This window comes from Monodelphis domestica, chromosome 4 (assembly GCF_027887165.1).
Source record: "Monodelphis domestica isolate mMonDom1 chromosome 4, mMonDom1.pri, whole genome shotgun sequence".
NCBI classification, from domain to species: Eukaryota; Metazoa; Chordata; class Mammalia; order Didelphimorphia; family Didelphidae; genus Monodelphis; species Monodelphis domestica.
Genome location: NC_077230.1, coordinates 183,575,000 through 183,599,606, shown reverse-complemented (window position 1 = coordinate 183,599,606; position 24,607 = coordinate 183,575,000). Strand labels below are relative to the sequence as shown.

General features: G+C 35.6%; 1 long non-coding RNA gene across 1 annotated transcript in view; it reads right to left on the bottom strand.

Annotated features, from left to right (window-relative positions):
- LOC103099837 (uncharacterized) overlaps nt 1-24,607 on the bottom strand; it is a 35,245-nt gene that overhangs the window by 2,915 nt on the left and 7,723 nt on the right. The window lies entirely within an intron of this gene.

The window sequence follows — 24,607 nt, the reverse complement described above, 5'->3', positions numbered from 1 at the left end:
AGTAAACTTTTGCTGTGTGGTATTGCTTATGAAACTCACTTCGTGCATTCAGACAGGTACCCCTAACTAGGATATATAACCTCAAAGGCAGTAATCCTCTAGAAACTGCCAATTCAAAAAAGAAGCACAATACTTAAAAGCTTAGAATGTCATATAACATTATAATCAGTCAATAAAAAAGTATTTCTTTAGTACCAGTTACATGCCCGGCACTGTGCTAGGCACCAGGGATAAAATTATAGACTGTAAGAATCCCATTTCACAAGGAGCGGACATTATAAACTATCCAATCAGTTTTCTTTCTGGACTTATGAATTCAAATTGGATACTAAACAAACTATATATCATGTGGCCTTTTCATGTTATAAGGTTGAATCTTACTAAGTTTCTGCATGTGTAAAAACAGCAGAAATGATACTGGGGGGTTGGAATAGATCATTTCTGAAGTAACTTCCACCTCTGAGGGTATCAATTCTACATTGTCAGTTTGCTTTTTTTTTCTGATCTAGGAAATCAGTCCTGGTACCAGGTACCAGGTGGTGGTACCAGAGACCATGGGATAAATCAAAGAATAAAACAGGTGTAAACAAAAAAAACATAAGTTTTTGATGGAATAAAAAAAAAAAAGAAAAACATTGAGTTATATGAGAATCATTTGAACTGTGCAGGAGCATTTTTTCTTGAGAAGACTTGATTTAATACCAGAAGATCCAAAGCTTTCTACCCTTCAGGCATCCATCATTTTTATTTTCTATTTTATTCTACTTATAAGCTTTTTCTTCTTATCCTTAAATAAATAAGAACACTCAATCAGATTTCATTAGATACTTCTTAGTAACAGTTATCAGAAAATATAGTTTGTATTTGCTTAGGACATTTAAAAAAAACAAAATTCATCAGAATTTATCTTTGGAACTCTTCAAGTTCTAGAAGGCATATTTGCTAAAGAGTGATAATACTATTCTGATTGACTACAGGGGACAGGACCAGTATCAGTGGATGGAAATTGGAAGGAAAGACATATTGCCTGGATGAAATGAGGTAGAGGAAACTTCCTAAAAATGTTCAAAAATGGAGTAGCCTATTTCAGTATATGGTAGTCACTCGAAATTGGAGATCTTTAAGGATAGACAACAGGTGTTTGTCTAACCATTTGTCAGATATATTAAGGTATACATTTATAGATTGGACCATCAAGGTCAGAGGTCCATTCTAACATAAATTAATTTTTAAATTTTTCTGACTAAGGAAGGTTATTTTGTTCTCTATGAAGGGACATTGTAAGAGAGGGAAATGAGAGAAGCAGATCTGGCAAGCTGGAGAATTCTGCAGGAACGGGAAAAGGGTAGGAAGAAGAGAGAATTCTGAGAAAAGGAGAGGAAGTGAGCCGATCTGGACAATTGGAAAGATTCTTCTCCTCTCTGAAAAGCTACCAGGAAGGTGGACTGGGTGGATCTCTGAACCAGCACTCATCTCCTCCTGTGAAAGCTTGACCCAATACCGGAAGAAGACGACCTAGTAAATAGGACTTCAGAGGAAAGATTTCCTCCACATCCCCCAAAGTCCTGGACTGGTTACAGTTGCCAAGGCAGTTAGAAAGCCAGGGCTTTTTCACTAACTGACCCCAGAGGGGTCAGACTAACAAAACCTGATTGGCCAGACTTTTGGGAGAAGGGGTTTCAGTGATCCTAGGGCCCCCCTGCTCCCTCTTCCCTTCTGTCACATTCCTAACTCATCTGCCCTATCCCTTGCCTTGTTCCCTTAGAATAAACAATTTTAATAAGAACAAATGACTGACTCCATCACCTCTAGAGAGAGATTTGAAGTTGGGGGGAGGGAAGTGACATTCCTCTCTCCAGAGAGAAAGAAGCTAACTGCATCAAGCCTGTTTAGCCAAGGTCTCGGAGGGAAGAGAAGTTAAGGTCTGGAAAGGCCATCAGAGTGGGGGTTGTCAGGGAGAGCTGAGAGGGAAGACAATCCATCTTCTCTCTCTCTCTATTTGACTCAACTCCATCTTTACCTCACTCTGGTCCTGACCCAGCAGGGAGGGAAGACTCCATTCTCTCCCTGCCCTTATATTAGAGTTATATTACAACATAAATGGTCAGTGATCCCTTAAGGGATGAAATTGCCATACCTCAAGAAACAATGTTGGTATTAATCTGCTTTTACTTATGAGAGGAAGAGATGTAAAATGAAGAAATGGGTGACTAAGGAATAGGAGTATGATGTCAAGTAGGTGTTTAAGGTGGATGGCAGGATAGGATATAAAGCAAGATTTGATTAATATGGTCAAGGACTGGCTAGATTTTGTGGAATATATAATAGTGTACCACCCACAAATCAAAACAGTTTGGCCTAAACACAGAAATTCCAAAGCTAAATGGGTTAAGTTATTCAAGGAATTATCTCTGGATATCTATTCAGAGGCAGGAACTATGGTAAACACTAAGAGCTAATGAGATTATTCACTGTTTTTGATAAATAAAAACCTTCCTCTTCCTCTCCATCCTAATTATATTTTTCATCATCTTTATCATATTGTAATGGATATACCTACAGTCAGAAATACCTGCCTCTGGCCTTTATGAGCTATGTAACTAACTATTGGAAAGTCACTTAATATCTGAAAGCCTTTTTCTTTTCAAAGAGGAGATAATTATCATTATAATACCAATGACACAGGGTTGATATGAGACTCAAATAAATGCCTCCTCTTAACACATAAAGTACTGACAAATTTAATTATTGATTGCATATTATTATTGATTGAGAAATATAATTATTAATATGTAGTTATTTGTCAAAACTCCAGCTTGGTAGCAACACCACTTTCTGTCCTTTTGAAATCCATTTCTTTAGTGAAATCATTTGCAAAATTAGATAAGGAACTGGGGCTGCATAGTTCCTTAATTCCTCAGTTTCTTTTGTCCCATTCCTGTTCTATTGTTTTGATGTAATCACTAGCTATTTTAAGAATATAAAATTTAGGCTTTTATGCTAATATGAAAGTTCTAAAGTAATATGTTGGTGGCCAATTTAAAAATATTATAAATTAAATCAAAATTACTTTTAATAGCTTTATTTACAAAGAGGTGGGAAGAGTGAAAGTGGAAAAATGTAAGAAGAGGGTAGAGAAATGTCTAGCCTACCACCCTAAGTGTCACTCTGGTGTCTGGCTCAACCCTGGCAGGGCTCAGTAATTTTCAGCCAGAGGACGCAGTGGTGTCTTCAGCAAGGGTTCCACCAACTCAGCCTCCTCCAGGAAAGGAAAACCTCTCCAGAACCAATCTCTTGAAAAGACAGGAAAGGTAGGCCAGCTACTCACCTAGTTCACCATTGTAGGCTCTCCAAAGAGGAACTCACAAGGAAAAGAAGATCCAAGGAGAAGTCCAGAAGGTGAAGTCCTCCAAAGAAGCAGTCCAAAGGAGAAGCCCCCCTGGACAGGAAGTCCAGGACTTTTTATAGTCCTTTTTCCATGTCTCTTCCTATCCCTTCCTCAACTTTATAGGAACCAATTTCAGACTTTCAATTTGCCTAGCACCGCCCAAAATGGGTGGACTTTGGAGGTGTGAGCTTACTCCAGTAAGTGAGTTGTGACTTCCCTTGCCTAGTATTAAGTAGGGGTGCTAAAGTTTTGATTGATTAATTTAAAAATTGCTGATTGATAGAAAAAGAAAACTTGATTCACTCTTCACACTATGTTTCTCTTTTTGCCTGTAAAAATAGGTTGATGCTTTTGCTCAAGGTCTCAGACCAAACTGGGTGTAACTGCAGACCTACTGACTTTATATAACTCAAAATCCTTCCCAGTCTTTTTTTTTTTTAATCAGGAAATCTGAGTTTATTTTGATGAAAGAAAAAAATCAGGTTTTGTCAAAATAATGATTAATTTCTTTTTTCTATGTTCTTTTCTAATCTCTTTTTTGTCTGCATAGTTCTAAAGTTTTATTGTTCTTATGGGGTTTTTTTAAGTTTATTTAATTAATTAAGTTAGAATATTCTTCCATAGTTACAGAAATTATATTCTTTCCCTCCCATAGCCAACAAGCAATTCCACTGGGTTTTACATGTGTCATTGATCAAGGACTATTTCCATGTTATTAGCATTTACACTAGGGTGATCATTTAGAGTTTACAGCCCCAATCATTTCCCCATCAAACCATGTGATTAAGCAGTTTTTTTTTCTTCTGTATTTCTACTCTCACAGTTCATTCTCTAGATGTGGAGAGCATTCTTTCTCATAAGCCCCTCAGAATTTAATTTATTCAGTGTAATACCTATCAAACTACCAAGAAACTTCTTTACTGAGCTAGAAATAAAATCATAAAAAGTTCATTTGGAAGAACAAAAGATAAAGAATCTCAAGGGAAATAATGAAACAGCAGTACCAGATCTTAAACTGTACTATAAAGTGGTGGTCATAAAAACAATATGGTACTGGCTAAGAGTTAGAAGGGAGGATCAGTGGAATAGACATGGGTTAAATGACCTCAGCAAGACAGCATTCAATAAACCCAAAGATCCCAGCTTTTGGTACAAGAACTCACTATTTGACAAAAACTGCTGGGAAAATTGGAAAACAGTATGGGAAAGATTAGGTTTAAATCAACATCTCAGGCCCTACACCAAGATAAATTCAGAATCAGTGAGTGACTTAAATGTAAAGAAGGAAACTATAAGTAAATTAGGTGAACATAGAATAGTTTGTGTGTCAGATCTATGGGAAAGGAATGATTTTAAGACTAGCCAAAAGATACAGAATATTACAAAATGTAAAATAAATCATTTTGATCATGTTAAATTAAAAAGGATTTGTACAAATAAAACCAATGCAACCAAAATTAGAAGGGAAGCAACTAATTGAGAAAAAAATCTTCATAACAAAAACCTCTGACAAATGTCTAATTACTCAAATTTATTAAGGAGCTAAATCAATTGTATAAAATATCAAGCCATTCCCCAATTTATATATGGGCAAGGGACATGAATATGCAGTTTTCAGATAAAAACATCAAAACTATCAATAAGCATATGAAAAAGTGTTCTAAATCTCTTATAATCAGAGAAATGCAAATTTAAACAACTCTAAGGTACCACCTCATGCCTGGCAGATTGGCTAATATAACAGGAAAGGAAAGTAACAAATATTGAGGGGGGTGTGGCAAAGTTAGGACATTAATACACTGCTGGTGGAGTTGTGAATTGATGCCACCATTCTTGAAGGCAATTTGGAACTATGCCCAAAAGGTGTTAAAAGACTGCCTGCCCTTTGATCCAGCCATAGCACTGCTGAGTTTATACCTCAAAGAGATAATAAGGAAAAAAAAAACTTGTACAAAAATATTTATAGCCACACTCTTTGTTGAGGCAAAAAAAAAATGGAAAATGAGGGGATGCCTTTCAATTGGGAAATGGCTGAACAAATAATGGAAATGGCTGAAAAAAATAATAAAACTACTAATATAGAGGACATTTGCTGCAGTGCCTGTTACTTGGGAATAAGATTTTATAAAAAAAAAATTTCCTTTCCTTGCTTTTCTTTTTCTTCTTTTCTTTCTTACTTTCATTCTTTCTTTGCCTATCACCCGTGTACATATAGAAAAATAGCCCAGTTCAAAATATTCCCAATCTTCCATACAAAGTTTACTTCATATAAAATTGTGGTCAACCCTAATGCACTTCCCAAATTTATTGTGCTATGCCTCCTTCAAATTTTCCATGATAAAAACACTTGGTTCTCTATCTGGCAGTGGATAGCATGTTCTAACATGAGTAATTTGGAATTGCGATGGGTCATCATGTTGTTGTGTTACTAAGTATTTCTAAATTGATTATATAATATTGCTATCACTGTGTACAATGTTCTGGTTCTGCTCATTTAACTTTGCATCAGTTCATACAGGTCTTCCCTGCTTTTTCTTAAAACATTCCTTTTATCATTTCTTATAGCACAATAATATTCCATCATATTCAAATATCATAGCCATTATCCAATAGATGGGAATCATCTCAATTTCCAAATCCTTTCCATTGCAAAAAAATGGTACTATAGATTTTTTGTACATATAGATTATTTCCCTCTTTCTTCTCTCTCTTTAGGATATACTCCTAATATTAGTATTGCTAGGTCAGAGAATAGTTTAAAAGCTTTTGAGAGCAGAGTGGATTAGAAACAAAACCCTACCATGTGCTGTCTACAAGAAATACACATGAGGAAGGTAGACACACATAGGATAAAAGTAAGAGAATGGAGCCAAATCTATTGGGCATCAACTGATAAAAAGAAGGCAGGAGTCTCAATCATGATATCCAACAAAGCCAAAGTAAAAATAGGTCTAGTCAAAAGAGATTGGGAAGGTAATTACATCCTGATAAAAGGCAGTATAGAAAATGAGGAAATATCAGTACTCAACATGTATGCACCAAATAGCATAGCATCCAGATTTCTAAAGGAGAAACTAGTGGACCTCAAGGATGAAATAGATACAAAAACTATACTAGTGGGAGACCTGAACCTTCTTCTATCAGAACTAGATAAATCAAACCAAAAAATAAATAAGAAAGAGGTAAGAGAAGTGAATGAAATCTTAGAAAAACTAGAATTAGTAGATATGTGGAAAAAATAAATAGGGACAAAAAGGAATACACCTTCTTTTCAGCAGCACATGGTACATTAACAAAGATTTACCATGTACTAGGGCATAAAAATATTGCAAACAAGTGCAAAAGAGTAGAAATAATAAATGCAACCTTCTCAGACCATAATGCAATGAAAGCAAATAAAAAATTAATTGGAAATTAAACAATACAATTCTCCAAAGTTAGTTAAAGAACAAATCATAGAAACAATTAATAATTTCATTGAAGAAAATGACAATGATGAGACATCCTTTCAAAATCTATGGAATGCAGCCAAAACAGTGCTCAGGGGGAAATTTATATCCTTGAGTTCATATATTAACAAATGAGGGAGGGTAGATGTCAATGAATAGGGCATGCAAATTAAAAAACTAGAAAGTGAACAAATTAAAAATCCTAAGATGAAGACTAAATTAGAGATCCTAAAACTCAAAGGAGAAATTAATAAAATTGAAAGTCAAAGAACTATTGATTTAATAAATAAGACTAGAAACTGGTACTTTGAAAAAACAAATAAAATAGACAAAGTATTGGTCAATCTAATTTTAAAAAGGAAAGAAGAAAACCAAATTGACAGTGTCCAAGATAAAAAGGGAGACTTCACCTTGAAAGGAAATAAAGGCAATCATTAAAAATTATTATGCCTAATCATATGGCAGTAAATATGGCAATCTAGGTGACATGGATGAATATTTACAAAAATATAAGTTGCCTAGACTAACAGAGGAAGAAATAGAACACCTAAACAACTCCATATCAGAAAAAGAAATTGAACAATCCATCAAAGAACTCCCTAAGAAAAAAATCCCCAGGACCAGATGCATTCACAAATGAATTTTATCAGATATTCAAAGAACAACTAATCCCAATATTATACAAACTATTTGACAGAATAAACAAAGAAGGAGTTCTACCAAATTCCTTTTATGACACAAATAGGTGTGGTAGAGACTTGAAGAAAGAGAGGTTTTGCAAGACAAGCCAAGATGCAAGAAACTAGTTGGGGACCTGACTTGCCTGTCAATCAAGAAGAAGGTTCCAAACGGAATGCTCCCAGGAGTTGCAGTTGGGTGTCTGGCCACAGAGGAGAAGAAGCAGGAACTTGGACTTTGACTTTGTCTCTGGCTCTGGGAGTTGAAGCTGACCAGGGGAGAAACTGGAACTTCTGATTCAGTCTCTGGCTCTGGGAGTTGAAGCTGGCCCGGGGGAAGAAGCTGAACAGATACTATTTAGTTTCTGTCCCAGGCTTAAGGACCCTTGAGGGGGGCTTCTGAAATTGGTGGCTTTGTGAAGAAGAAAGAAGATTTTAATTGTTGTCCTCTATCTCTGACTGTCCCTCTGTCACAATTGTGACTTTCCAAGCCCTCATAATCTTCATTTTAGATTAGGGACACCCTCATCCCTCTTACCTTAGTTTCCCATCCTGTTTCCCAATAAACCCCCTGACTTGAAAAGGAAAAGAAAAGAGTATCTTTATAGTTCACTCAGGGGGGAGGGAAGAATCCAAAGGCTTCAAGAAGAACTGGGAGATGAGGGAGACAGGGAGGATAGGGTGAAGGAGGGAGGGAGAGAGGGTAGGAGATTAGAAGAAATATTGATCCACTAGTCATCAGTAGGGATCAGTAGGCAAACCCCAGAGTATTCCCTTGTATCAGTATCTCACAGTGTCTCTCAAAGTACTTCTATCTCTATTGAAAATAGGCAAGTGTGTCCCCATACTTAGTAGCCACTCTCTCTAGTCTCAAGCCAGAGTACATCAGTCACTGCAGTAACCAGAAATAGTGTCACACAGATTAGCTTTTCTATTTCAATTGGAACCTCTAATTTGACTTGAACCCCATCCTTTTAAGGCAGGAAAGAAAGAAAGTAACTATGTTCAGACAAATTGTTTTTGGAATTGTGATTGTGGCAGCCATTGTCAGCTTTTCGGTATATCATATTCTATATAGTAAACTAACCCAAGTGGTAGTGGAAACTGTGGATTATATTAGTAACATCACACTGACTGTTTTACAATTGCCATTTCAACATGAACTGGTACTCTGGCAAGTCCTGGCACAAGTATACATACTCTTTATGGCAGTGTTGCAGACTCTAACCCAGATGAAGAAAGTATTCAGATTTGTAGTACCTTTCAAGGCAGAAAAGATTAAGGCCATTGACAACAACTTAGACAAGATGATTAAGGCTGTGTTTGAATAACTGATCAAGGGAAAAGGATTATATCTAGTTATGAGCAAACAGAGAATGCACCTCAGGAAACTGAAGGTGGCAATAAAAATGAGAACAAACTTGCTAATGACCCTGAGAAAATCTGTCCTTTGAAAGAAGTCACTAAGCTAAAAACTAATGCTGGTGTGATTCACTCAAAAGCCCATAGACAATTCTCCACTCAGGAACTTGAGTCCATAAAATGCCATTTCCCAAAACTTGTGGACAATCCTTTTAAATCCCAAAAGGAGCTGAAGAGAGCATTCAGAATCTTTGATCGAGACTTTGAAGATGTCTAATTCCTGTTGTCTTTCATACGGTACTGATTCCAAAGTCAGGCAGGTCAAAAACAGAAAAAGAAAACTATAGACCAATCTCGTTTAATGAACATAGATGCAAAAAGTGACCACAAGGGTTATTCATTATGATCAGGTGGGATTTATACCAGGAATGCAAGGATGGTTCAATATTAGGAAAACCATCCACATAATTGACCATATTAACAAGCAAACTGACAAAAATCACGTGATTATCTCAGTAGATGCAGAAAAAGCCTTTGACAAAATACAACACCCATTCCTATTGAAAACACTAGAAAGCTTAGGAATAGAAGGGCCTTTCCTAAAAATAATAAATAGTATATATCTAAAACCATCAGCAAACATCATCTGCAATGGGGATAAACTAGAGGCCTTCCCAATAAGATCAGGAGTGAAACAAGGATGCGCATTATCACCTCTATTATTTAACATTGTACTAGAAAGACTAGCAGTAGCAATTAGAGAAGAAAAAAGAAATTTAAGTTATTAAAATAGGCAATGATATAAAATAGGCATTATATCATCTTTGTGGATGATATAATGGTCTACTTAAAGAATCCTAGAGAATCAACTAAAAAAGTAGTCAAAATAACCAACAACTTTAGCAGTTGCAGGATACAAATTAAACCCACATAAGTCATCAGCATTCTATATATTTCCAACACATCTCAGCAGCAAGAATTAGAAAGAGAAATTGCATTTAAAATCACCCTAGACAATATAAAATACCTAGAAATATATCTGCCAAGACAAACACAGGAACTTTATGAACACAACTACAAAACATTCTCCACACAATTAAAACTAGATCTAAACAATTGGAAAAACCAATTGCTCATGGGTAGGATGAGCTAACATAATAAAAATGACAATCCTACTCAAATTAATTACTCAAATTAATTTACTTATTTAGTGCCATACCCATCAAACTACCAAAAAACTTTTTTACTGAATTAGGAAAAAAAAATAGCAAAGTTCATTTGGAAGAACAAAAGATCAAGGAGATCCAGGGAAATAATGGGAAAAAAATGCGAAGGAAAGTGGCCTTGCAGTCCCAGATCTCAAACTATACTATAAAGCAGTGGTCATCAAAACTATATGGTACTAGCTAAGAGACAGAAAGGAGGATTAGTGGAATAGACTTGGGATAAATGACCTCAGCGAGACAGTCTATGATAAGCCTAAAGATCCCAGCTTCTGGAACCAAAATCCACTATTTGATTAAAAAAAAAAAGCTGGGAAAATCAGAAGACAGTATGGGAGAAATTAGGTTTGGATCAACATCTCACACCCTACACCAAGATAAATTCAGAATGGTGAATGACTTGAATATAAAGAAGGAAACTATAAGTAAATTAGTTGAATACAGAATAGTATACAATGCCAGATCTTTGGGAAAGGAAAGATTTTAAAACCAAGCAAGAGTTAGAAAAAAAATCACAAAATGTAAAATAAATAATTTTGATTGCATCAAATTAAAAAGGTTTTGTACAAACAAAACCAATGCAACCAAAATTAGGAGGGAAGCAACAAGTTGGGAAAAAATCTTCATAACAAAAACCTCTGACAAAGATCTAATTACTCAAATTTATAAAGTGCTAAATAAATTATACAAAAAACAAGCCCCTCCTCCAGCATTTGTCATTTTCCTTTTTTGGTCATTGTGTCAAGTGGTACCTCAGAGTTATTTTAATTTTAATTTCTCTAATTATTAACTATTTAGAGCATTATTTTTCATATGACTATTGGTAGCTTTGATTTTTTCTTCTCAGAACAGAGTAATCCATTTCTACCCTCAGCTTCTTTCTTCAAAGGTGAGCCTTTGTCTGTTCTCCTCCTTCTCCTCCCTATATCTTCCTCATTGCTTCCCCTTCTCTTTGTCTTCTTTTCCTACTTATCACCCTCCTCCTCATTCTCTTCCTCTTCTTCCATCTCTATTCTTATCTCCTTTCAGATCCTGTGTCAAAGTCATATGCCTCATTTTGGTATGAAGATGAGTCCTTGAAGGATATGAAGGTCAAGTGCAAGATATGGAGAGTCCTCCCAAGCTGGAAAGGCTTCAGGCTGATGACAAACACAATTGTTCTCTTCAGGCCAACCTAAATATGTTGGAAGAGGTTTCTCCCCATGACATGATCTCAGTAATATCTTTGTTCTGCCACAGTTAGGCTCAAAGAGCATCTATTAAATTTGTAGAGAAGTCATGATTAATGCCTGTGTAGAGAGAATAGTCTCTTCGGTGAAAGAAGTGCCCTTTTGTCTTGGAAGAAGGTAGGTGCAATAGTCTTCAATTCCATAAAGTCTTATGTTACAGTGACAACTAATTCTTTTTCTATTTTTCAGAATTCTAGTATTTGACCAAGTTCTTAATAACCATGTTTTCAAGGTAGCAGGAATAAATTGGTCTCATTCTACATATTGAAATTTTCATTCAATGTGCTAAAATAAGGGTAGTGGATATTAGAAAAATCCAATTGGGAAGCATCCTTCTGTTCCACTCTTCTGTTAGATATGTAACATAATTGCAAGATCTTAAGATTCATTTGTTCATTTTAGGCTTTATATCCAGTAATATCTTAGGAACATTACACAGAAATCTTTAGAACTGACTTTACATTTTGAGTCATATTTACTGTTATGAATTGAATATGTATTATTTTATAAATAAATACTTCTCAAGCCTTAAGATAAAACCTTTAGATTATATCAGAACCTTTGTTGTGTGCCACTAGATTGCTTTCCAATAAAATTCCAATCTGTTTGAAATCCTAATAATAGTGCATAACTATTTTTCCATATCCATAAAAGGGTTTAAAGTCTGGTCATTTATCCTGCTGGTTTCTATTTCAATGTTTATGGCTTCTTCAATTTGTTCCTTTAAAGAGGAAATAACTTAGAAAAAATAAGCTCAACTATAGAGATAAAGGGAATTTTTTAAAAATCAATAAGCAGAGGTAAAAGTCACTTCTGATAAATAAATTACTTTGTCAGTCAAAGATGGCTTAAGGAGTGATCAGTTGTTTCAGTCTTCTTTTGAAAGCCTGAAAGCTCATAGATTTGTCAGCATTGATGTATTATATTTTTGGTTCATAATTGGAATGTGGATATTGGAATTGAAATTCTTATTGTTCTGTGGGGGGGGAGGAGCAGAACAAATAATAGTACTTGAGTGACTTAGGTCAGTGTCTCAAGAAGGCAGTGGAAGAGGAGAGCTTGGTTAATCTGGATATAGAAACTTGGCTTGCCTATGTATTATCTCACTAGCCAAAGATGTGAGAAGTAACTCTTTCTACTTTAATTTTTTTAGTCCTTACCTTCTCTCTTAGAATCAATACTAAGTATTGGTTCCAAAGCAGAAGAATGGACCAGGCAGTTTGGACAAATGACTTGCCCAGGGTCAAACAGCTCAATGAGACCAGTTTTACATCCAGGACCTTCCATCTCCAGGTCTGGCTCCTAATCCACTGAGCCACCTAACTGCCCCTACTTTAATTTTTAATGACTTTTAAATGTCCTTTCATATTTAGGTTAAATATTCAATTAGAACTTATTGTAGTAAATAGCATATTGGTGAGGGGGGTAAAGGATCTAAGTTCAGCCTTCCTTTCAATCTTCTCTGCAATCTTTTCTAAACAGGGCATCCTTCCCCCATTAGTTTTATGTGTTCGTGGGTTCTTTATTGGTCACTAAAAGACTATGTTTCGCTACTTCTGGGTCTTGCTTTTTAAACTAGTTTCCACTGATTAATTTTCCCATATTTGACCAGTACCAAATAGTTTGAACAATTACTGCCTTCTGGTATACTTTCATATCTGATAACAAAATACTAGACCCCCTCTTTTTCTGATTTTTTTCATTGTTTCCCATGAGATAACCTGACCATTTATTACTCAACATTCTCTCACTAGCATTCTCTGTAATTTCTAAGTCTGATGGCTGTTTCTCACTCCTTCCCTTCTCACCTTAATCCTTGACATCTCTCCCAGCTTTGGCCACAGTTGACTTCCGCCTTCTTCTGAAGACTGTCATGTCCCTCAGTTTTTATGACACTGTCCTTTCCTAGTTCTCCTGCTGTCTAACCATTCCTCAGTTTTCTATACTAGTTCATCATACACCTCCTGATTAAAATAGGGTCCCATCATCACCCCACTAAATTCAGGCCTTCGTTGACTCTTGTAAGGATTCTTGCAATATCCTCTTAATTGGTCTTTTTGCTTATATTGTCTCCCTTCTCCAAACCCACATACCTGAAAAAGGAATCTACATCACAGGTCTGGCATGGTCACTCTTCTGTCCAAGATTTAGTGATTCTAGATATTCTTGAGTATATTACAATACAAATCTCTCAATTTGGACTTGAAAGGCCTCCACAATCTGCCTTCAACCTACCTTTTATTTAGTTCCTATAATACCCATCTTTGTATTATACAGATCAGCCAAATGGTCATACTTGCTGTTTCTCAAACTCCATGTTCCATCTATAGATTCTGTGTCTTTGTGCAGGCTGTCTCCAAGGCTAGAATCCTTACTTCCCCTAAGACTCATTTCAGCTAATATTTTCGAAAAAACTTTCCTGACTTTTCCCTTCTTATTAGTGTTCTCTCTCCTCAAATCATCTCATCTTTATCCGTGTAAATGTTCTTTTTTCCTGTCTCTCTCCATCCAAAGTGTGTAGGCACTTAGGGTCAGGGAACGTTGAGGTGTTCTTTATTTTTTATTCTTTGTATCCCCAGTATAGTGCCTCACACATCATATACTAGTAGTGAATACTTTTTGAATTCAGTAGAAATTAATTGCATAAGATTAAAGAAAAGTTTCTGAAAATGTAAAAATAGGCCTTCTTTTCTATACTGTAAAATTTCCATCCCTGGTGACTGTCTCCTGGGTGCACTATGCAGAGTTTGCATTTAATAAATGTTGTAGCCGGAATACCTTTTGTCTTAGCATTCTTCACTGCTTGGATTGCAGCATCTACTTCCTTAAAAGCTGAGTCAAAGTGCATCTTGTATCTTCAGTTTCTATTCTCAGAAGATAGATCAAGGAAATGACTACTTTCACCTTAAGCCATCTTCTTTGTGTGACAAAGTAACTGTAATTTATAAAAAGTGAATTGATCTCTGCTTATTGATTTTTTAAAAACATTTTCCCTTTATCCTCTTGGAAATAAAGTTTAGCTTATTTCTTTCTATTTTCTACCTTTTTAAAGGAACAAGTTGAAGAAGCTAAAAACACTGAAAGAGAAATCAGCAGGATAAATTATTAGACTTTAAGCTCTTTTGTGGACGTAGAAAAACAGATATAGTCAGTCATGCACAATTACTGCCATTTCAAAAAGATTGGAATCTTTTTTTGGAAAGGAATGTGGTGGCACACAACAAAGGTTCCAAAAATTTTGATATACCTTTTGATCTATTGGTCCCATTATGTGAAATAAACTTAGAGATAGTATTAACTAAAAGAAAAGCTATGTTCAAAGCAGCATTATTTGTTATCACACACAAAAAAAACTAGACATTGGTATGTCCATTGAGACCAGCTGATTGTTTTACCATTGAATTTAGTTACTAATTAATCACTTCATTAGTATATTGTTATTAAGATGAATAACAAGAATATTTTTTAAATGTGAATATGTTATGAAAAATAATGTGAAGCAAAGAAATCAGAGTAAGAATAACTGAGTATATAGTGAGACTACATCTGTATAAAAGGGAATAAAATCCTGGGATTTATATATTGTGATAGAGACATGAAGAGAGAGAGGTTTTAAAGGACAAGGCAGGATGTAAGAGTCAAGGCTGGGGACCTGCCTGTCAATCAAGGAGAAGGTTCCAAACGGATTGTTCCCAAGAGTGGAAGTTGGGGGTTTCTGGCCACAGAGAGGAGAAGAAGCAGAAACTTGGCTTTTGAGTTGGTTGTCTCTCTGAGAGTTCAGCTGGCCAGGAGAAACTGAGAGACTTTGGACTTTGTTTTCTCTCTGGGGTTGAAGCTGAGAAAGGAGGCAAGCCTAACCATAGGGGCAAGAAGCTGAACTGTTCTTGTTAGTTTTTCTGTCTCAGACTGAAGGACCCTTTGGGGGGCTTCTGAAAATAGGCTGAGAGATCCTTGCTGGCTTTGTGAAGAAGAAAGGAGAGTTTAAACAGCTGTTGTCCTCCATCTCTCTAACTGTCTTAGAGTCACAGTTGTGACTGGACTACTTTCTCAAACCCTCAATTCTCCCTCATTTTAGATTAGGGACATCCTCATCCCTCTTACCTCAGTTTCCTATCCTGTTATCCCAATAAACCCCTTGACTTGAAAAAGGAAAAGAAAAGAGTATCTTTATAGTTTACTCAAGGGGGGAGGGAAGAAGCCAAAGGCTTCAAGAAGAACTGGGGGTGAGGGAGGTAGGAAGGAGAAGGTTGGAGAAGGGGAGGAGGAGGTTAGAAAGATATACTGATCCATCAGCCATCAGTAGGGATCAGTAGGCAAACTCCAGAACATTCCCCAGAGCAGTTCCCCTGTGTACCAGCCTCCCTCAGCATTTCTCATTCCTACCTCCATTACAACCAAGCAGCTTCAGGGTCCGCTCTAGCAGTTCTCTAGTCACAGCCAGTCAGAGCATAGCCATTTACAGCAACAAGAAACAGTTTCCTCAGTTCACTTTCTCTATTTCAATATGTATGTGTTTATCGGTGTGCATCCATGAATACACATGTGTATGTTTTACACTACATGTATTGTGTGTATGTATTAAGTTCATATTACCTATAATATACATGTGATGTTATGTATACATGCACAAATATGTGAACATTTTCAATAAAATTTATGAAGACTTAGGGCCATATGAAAATTAAAGGTCATATGTGTAGAGCTGAAAGGGATCTTAGGAGTCATAAGATAATAGATTTCATTTCTAGGAGTCTTACAAAATGTCAAGTCTACCCATCTTATTTTACAGATTAACTAAGGCCCAGGAAAAGAAAGAGACTGAGCCAAGTTACACATGACAATAAATGGTAGACCTGGATTTGAACCCAATGCTCTCGACTCCACATTCTGTGAACTTTCCACTATGCCAAGTTGCTTTATTTTTTGTTTGATCACTTATCTTTTTTCATGTGTGCATGATTTGAAAGTTCATTAGCTCTTTTATTTCAATAGGACATTCACAGAGTCACATTGGTAACATATAACATTAAATGCTCTTTTATACTCAAAATCAATTAATGTTTCTTTTTTTAAAAAATTCCATGCACCAACAATGCTGAGCTCAATAAGTAGTAACACCAGATGTGTATGTGACTAGATGGCAGTTACCCCTAGAGCTTAACAGTCTTGGGTTTGGTTTAAGTCCCATTCCCTGCTGACCCAATGTTGATCATTTATCTTGATCATGTTTTTCTTTCTATGATTTTAAGCTTGTTCAGTTTTTACCTTTTTAATTGAATTTTTATTTTTTTCTCAATTACATGTAAACAATATTTTTAACATTTGTTTTTTTAAAAAATTGAGTTCCAAATTCCTTCCCTCTTTCCCTCCTTTGCTCCCTCCTTAAGAAGGCAAACAGTTTGATACAAATACAACTACAAAACATTTCCATATTACCATGTTTCAAGAGAAAATAAAGACCAAAAAAAAACCCCAAGAATAATAAAGTTTTAAAATTTTCAATCTGTATTGAGACATCAGTTCTTTCTCAGAGATGGATAACATTTTTCATCATAAGTACTTTGAAATTGTTTTTTTCTCATTGCATTGCTGAGAATAGCTAAATCTTTCACAATTGGTTGTTATCCAAATACCTGGAAATAAATTCTATTTTTTAAAAGTATGCTTAAGGGAAGTATAAAAGAAGAAGATGGAAAGAAATGATACAATAATCATCAGGGATAATTTCCTTTATTACAGGGACTGTTTTTCTTCTTTCTCTCTTTTTCAAAATTTTGTATCCACAGCACCTAGAATGGTACTTTGTGTTTAATTGATGCCTAATAAATATTTGTTGAATTATTAAAAAAAACATTATTGATTATTACACAATATAACTGTTATTATGTACAACATTCTCCTTTTTCTGCTCATTTCACTTTGGATCCGTTCATGTAACGCTTTCAAGGTTTTTCTGAAATAATCTCAATTATCATTTCTTATAGCACAATTGTTTTCCATCACAATCATATACTACAACTTCTTCAGTCATTCCCCAATTGATGGATATCCCCTCAATTTTGAGTACTTTGCCAACACAAAGGGAGCTGCATTATATATATATATATATATATATATATATATATATATATTTTTTTTTTTACAAATAGGGCCTTCTTCTATTTCTTTGACCTCCTTAGGGTTCAAACCTAGTAGTCTAATAACTGGGTCAAAGAGTATGCACCATTTCATAGCTCTTTGGGCATAATTTCACATTGCTGTCCAGAATTGTTGCAACCATTTGCAACTCCACGCATTAATGTGCCAATTTTTCCACATCCCCTCCAAAATTTGTTTTTCCTTTTCTATCATATTAGCCAATCTGATATGTATGAAGTGGCTCCTCGGGGCTGTTTTAATTTGCATTTCTCTAATCAATATCAATTTCAAATTACTTGATTTCTTCTTCTGAAAATAGCCTGTTCATATCTACTTATCAACTGGAGAATGACTCATTCTTTACTTTTTACTACATTCTTTATGTGTTTGAGAAGTGAAGTTTTTAGCAGAAAAACTTGCTGTAAAAAAAATTATTCCCATTTCCCGTTTCCCTCTCAAAATTTACTTCATTGCTTTTGTTTGTAAAAAAAAATCATTTATTATAACCAAATTTGTCCATTTAATTCTTGTTTGATCATAAATTCTTCCCTTATCCATAAATCTGACAGTTAAAATATTCTATTCTACCCTAATTTGCCTAGGACATCACCATTAAATCATGTACCCATTTTTACCTTATCTCCAATATATAGTGTGAGATATTGGTATATCCTTAGTTTCTGCCAAACTACTTTCCATTTTTCCTAATAATTTTTGTCATGTGGTGATTTTTAAAACCAAAATCTTGGATCTTTTGATTTGTCAAGCATTAGATTTCCATAGCCATTTACTACTGTGTATTGTATTCCTAATCTAGTTTACTGATCCATCACTATTTCTTAGCCAACACCAGACTGTTTTGATGATGGCCATGTTGTAATACAGTCTGAGGTCTGGTACAAATAAGCTACCTCCTTTGACATATTTTTTAATTGATTCTCTTAATATTCTTAGTCTTTTGTTTTTCCAGATGAATTTTTAAAAATATTTTTTCTAGTTCTCCAGTGGAATTACTTGTCAACTACAGGAAATGGAAGGGAAGAAAGGAGAGAGACAACATGAATCATATAACCTTGGAAAACTTATGTGTAGATTTCTTACTGGAATAAAATAAAGAAAATTATTTTAAATAATTTTTCTAGTTCTATAATATCTTTTGTAATTTTATTGATATATTATCAAATAAGTAAATCAGTTTAGGTAGAATTGTAATTTTTATTATATTGGCTTGTCCTACTCAGGAGCAATTATATTTCTCTAATTGTTCAGATCAAATGTATTTGTGTGTGAAAAAAATGTTTTATAATTGTGTTCATATAATTCCCAGGTTTGTCTTGGCAAGAAGACTCCCAAGCATTTTATATAGTCTGTAGTTATTTTTAATGAATTTTCTCTTTCTCTCTCTTCCTGCAAGACTAGTTGGTAATATATAGAAATGCTGATATTTCGTGTGAGTTTATTTTGTATACTGCAACATTGCTAAAGTTACTGATTATTTCAACTAGTTGTTTCATTGATTCTCTAAGTATACTATCATATCATCTGCAAAGAATGATAATTTTATTTCCTCACTATTTAATTCCTTCAATTTCTTTTTCTTGACTTTTTGCTATAGCTTACATTTCTAGAACAATATTAAATAATAGTGGTGATAATAGATATCCTGGCTTTACCCTTGATCTTACTTGAAAAGTTTCTAACTTATCTCCATTGCATATAATGTTTGCTCATGGTTTTAGATATATGCTACTTAGCATTTTAAGGAAAGCTCTATTTGTTCTTTGGCTTTCTAGTGTTTTTAATAGTATATCAAAAGGACAAAAAACAAAAATCAGATGAGCTAAGGGGCTCCACAGTAGAGCACAACACTGAAAGTAGGTAGGATTTGGGCATTTCCATACTATAAGGGGTTGAAATAGCTCCCACCAAAACATGAGCTGATCAACCATGATCAGAGCCAGCACCAAAATCAGAGCAAGCATGGGGCAATCTCTAGGTTCTCAGGAGTTGGCTAAGAAAACCACAGACTTATCCCTGAGAGCAGCTAGACTTGGGACCCCAGGAGGCTAAGGAATGTGGACCTGAGGCACAGAGATAGAGCAGAGGAGCCGCACACAGCAGAAGTCACAGAGACTAGAAAAATAGCCTCAGGCAAAAACCACTCCATAGCTCAATACATAGAGAGCCTGTCCTCCCGACTCAGACTTCTGGCTGGGAAGGGAAGGAAAAACCAACATAGCAATGGCCGGCAATGCCCAATAAATACAGTCTTCAACTACCAAAAAGAACAAGAGAAAGTCATTGACCCTGGATAATTTTTATGGATAAAAAATTCAGGCTATAGAGGAGACAGCAGGAGATGAGAAACAGATAAAATCCAAACCTTCCAAAAAATGGAAATTGGTCACAAGCTCTTGAGGAACTTAAATTTGAGATAATAAATCAAATGAGGAAGATACAAGATTCTTGGTAAGAAAAGAGGGAAATAGTTAAAAAAGAAAGTAATAGTTTGAAAAACAGAAACTCCCACTTGGAAAGAGAAGCCCAGAAAGCAAATTGGAGACCAGAATTAAATAGTTGAAAGCCACGAAAAGCAGGATACACCAAACTGAAAAGGAAAATCAAAAGATCATAGCTGAAAACCAGTCTTTAAAGACCAGAATTGAGCAAGTAGACGGTAATGATCTCACAAGGCAGCAAAAATTAATAAAGCAAAGTCAAAAGAATGACAAAATAGAAGAATACATGAAATATCTCACTGAGAAAATGACTGACCAGGAAAATCAGTCTAGAAGAGACAATTTGAGAATCAAAAGCTTTTTCTCCATCTATTTATTGAACTATTCAAATGATTTTCACTGTTTTTGTTATTGATATGGTTTTCCTAATATTAAACCATCCCTGCATTCCTAGTATCAATCCCACTTGGTCATGGTGTATGATTTGTGTGATATATTCCTGAAATCTCTTTGATAAAGTTTTATTTAAAATTTTTGCATCACTACTCATTACAGAAATTGTTCTATAGTTTTCTTTCTGTTTTAACTCCTCCTGCTTTATGTATCATCACCATATTTGGAAAAGGAATTTGGTAGGATTCCTTCTTTGCCTATTTTTTCAAATAATTTATATAGAATTGAAATTAATTGTTCTTTAAGTGTTTCATAGAATTCACTTGTGAATCCATCTAGTCCTATAAATTTTTTTTCAGGAAGTCATTTATGGTTTGTTCAATTTCTTTTTCTAAAATGGGGCTATTTAAATTTTCTATTTCCTCTTCTATGAATATAAGATTTTTATATTTTTTAAGTATTAACACATTTCATGTAAATAGTGAGATTTGCTGGCATATAATTGGGTATAATAGCTCATAATAATTACTTTAAATTAATCTTCAATTGTGATGTATTCATTTTCATTTTTTTATATTGGTAATTTGATTTTCTTCTTTTTAAGGAAAATCAACCAGAGGTTTATATCACATTCATCATCTCTTAGTGATTTTAAGTAATATTCCATCATATTCATATACCACAATTTTTTAGCCATTCTACATAATGGGCATTGATTTTTTCCATTTCTATGCTATGATAAAAAGTATTACTTAAATAGTTTAGTGTTTATGAAAACATTTTATCAATAGCCTCTTTTGGATATCTCTGGTAATGAAATTTCTGAATCAAATAGTATTGATATATTACTTTATTTACAGAATTGCAAATTACTTTCCATAATGGTTGTACTGACCAATATGTCTATCTTATACAACCTCTCCAAAATTGATGATTTCCTTCTTTTGTCTTTTCTGACAATTTGCAAGATGTGAAGTAAAACCTTGGAGTTGTTTTGAATTGTATTTTTCTTATGATGAATGATTTGGAGTATTCTTTCATGTGTTTATTAATAATTTGTAATGCTTCTTCTGAGAACTTTTTGTTCATATCCTTTGATTATTTAACTATTCAAGAATAGCTTTTGATATCTCATATGTGTTGTAAGATTTGAATTAATATTTCTCCCCAGATATATATTTTATAAAGTTTATTAGAAAGGGTAGACAATCACAGTTTTAATCTCATCATTCCTCTAAGTAACTGTGAAAAAACTGGTTACTGCTACAGAAAGACTTGCAAGCAAGTGCAAGCCATGGAAATTTGAAGATCTGTCAATCAGAAAAATTCCAGAGAAGAATGTGGCCAGGGAGAAGGAAGTTTAAATAAGTTGGCACACAAACTGATTTTACTCCTCTTCTTCCTTGAGACTCTGAGGAAGAAAGTTGACAGAGATTTACTCTGTAGTTTCTGGTTACTGGTTTCAACTTGAAGACTTCCTCTTTCCCCTCACTTGCCTCCTCTCCTCCTGCATCCCTTCTTCCTTATCTTCTGGCTTCTCCCCTCTTAAGCCCAAAGCCTTGACTTTTATTGATGAACATCATGTACACAGATGCAAACCTGGTATAACTGTGTTATGTGAGGAATGTTGATAGACAGGTCAAGCTACTCAGGAGGGGGAGGAAATGAACTTCCTCGACACAGTGTATATGTATGTATGTATGCATGTATGTATATAAAGATATATAACATGTACATATAATTAAGGTTGTTTGTATATATTTAGATACCAAACCCTTACCAAAGAAATCTGATACCAAGACTTTTCTTCCCATTCAATAGATTTTCCTTTTTTAACCCAGGTGCATTAATTTTGTCTGTACAGAAGCTTTTCAGTATCACATACTTCACGTTGTTTGTTTTATCTTTTGTCATTGTCTCTGTCTTTTGCTCATTTAGACTGTATTGTGGAATATAGTGTAATGTATTAATCTAATTTCTTTCAGATTATATTAAAGTTTTCCCAGAAGTCTTTTCCTTCCATTCAGCCATAAATGTGATATTCCTAAAATAGAAGTCTGACTATATGAACACTCCTAATCAATAAATTCCTGTGGCTTACTATCACCTCCAGTGTCAAATACAAAATCCTCTGTTTGGCATTCAAAGCTCTTCATAACCTTATTCCTCCTTTCCCACCTTGCCTTTCCAATCTTCTTTAACTTTACTTCCTGCCTCAACTCCAATCCAGTAATACCAGCCTTCTTGCTGTTTTGTGAACAAGGCTCCATTTCCAAGTTCTGGGTAATTTCTTTGACTTTTCCCTTACCTAGAATGCTCTTTTCCCTCTTCTCTGCCTCCTGGATTCTCTGGCTTCCTTCAAGTTCCAATTAAAAGCCTGTCTTTTAAAGAAAGCTTTTTTTAAACCCTCTTAATTCTAGTGTCATTTCTCTGTTAATTATCTCCTGTATATAGCTTGTTGGTATACATTTACTTTCATGTTGTGGAGCTCCTTGAAAGCAGAAACTGTCCTTTGCCTCTTTTTGAATCCCTAGTACTTAGCACAGAGTCTGACACCTTGTAAGTATTTAATAAATAAATCTTTATTGACTGACTGGTAGATCAATCCCCAAATATTTTAAGTATTTTGTAGTTATTTGGAATGAAATTTCCCATTATTTTATTGCCTCTGGGGTTTTGTTGTTATTTTATAATGAAATGCAGTGGATTTTTGAAGGTTTATTTTGTAGCAGAGGGAGGGAGGAAGTGCTCCCATTGGGCTGCTGGGCAGAGGGGCAGGTGATGAGAGGCACATGTGGAGAGGGGGAGGAGATTCCAATGCAGAGCAGAATATCTGGCAGGTATCAAACATAAGGTCCATGCTTATTGATAAAATTGTGAGAAGGGAGGGTGCCCCTGGGAGTAAACTAACTTTTCCAGGCATCCAAATTTTGCCATAATCTTCCCCAAACCTTCATAACTGACAGTATCAAAAGCTTTGATAAGATGAATGAATATTGGGGTTTTTAACCCTTATCTTCCCTCTGAGAATTAATACTCTGTATTGGGTTCCAAGGCAAAAGAGTGGCAAGGGCTAAGCAATGGGGGTTAAGTGACTTCCCCAGGGTCACACAGAGAAGAAGTGTCTGAAGTCATATTTGAACCCAAGACCTTCCAACTGTAGACCTGGTTCTCAATTCACTGAGCCACCTAGCTGCACCCAGATTGGTGAATATTGTATATAGATGAATGAATATTCTATATAGACCCCTGTTCTGCTCCTAGCATTTTCCCTGGAATTATAAGTGCAAACACCATATCAACCATTCTTCAGTCTAGTCTGTGACCATCTTCCAAGTGAAGATCATCCTATTAATGAGAACTCTCTCAAGAGAATCTTGTCAGCTATCACTGAGAGGTAACTCCACGCATGCTGTGATTGTCACAGAACAAGCTCTTTCTTTTGTCCTTTGTAAAAGTGGATAACAGAAGCATCCTTAATCTCCTGGAGGTTAACCTCCTCTTGCCATACAATTCAGAAGATTTCAGTAGCTTTTGTAAAACCAATGGACTTCCTGCCTTATAAATCTCTCCTGGAACAGGATCAGCAACAGGTGCTTTGGCATAAGAAAGGAGTCTAATGGCATTCAACATCTCTTCTTCAGATGGAAATTCAGCTATAGAGAGAGACTGACTTAAGGATAAGACAAAACCTGGTAGACCTGAGAGATGCACAGCTCTTATTGCAAGGGAACTCAGCAGGTAGCACATCTAAGGAGCATCCCTGAGGGAAATAAGGCTGGCAAATGGAGGTCAGTTTACCAAAGTTAGAACTGGACAAATGAGTTTTTTTTTCCTCTGGTGGTCACTGTAATGAGGAACCTGATGTAATAAGGGCTCCTTTTACGTGGCAGTTGTGATGGGGTGTATGGGGTGCTCAGGGAGGGGTAATATCTCTGCTATGGAGGGCTTGTCGTGCCCTCCTAGGGCAGCTCTCCAGCCACTGACCCCCACCTGACACCCAGCTCTCACTTGTGGCTCCCAGTAGCTGCTAGCATGCAGCAGCGGCCACACCCCGGGCAATGGCTTTGACAGGCCGGCTAAACCTTGTGAGGGTAGCCATCGGGTCATGGACCCCTGGTGAACCAGGGCTTTGCTCACCCAGCATGTGAAGACTGCTTCGGCGGAACAGACGGAAGAAACCTATAAGAAGGTTCAACGGCTGAGAGGGCGACGCAGCAAAGCACTGTGGAGTGCTCAGGGCGTGTTGGAGCACAAAAGGCAACAGGGCCATCCAATGCAGCTGAGGA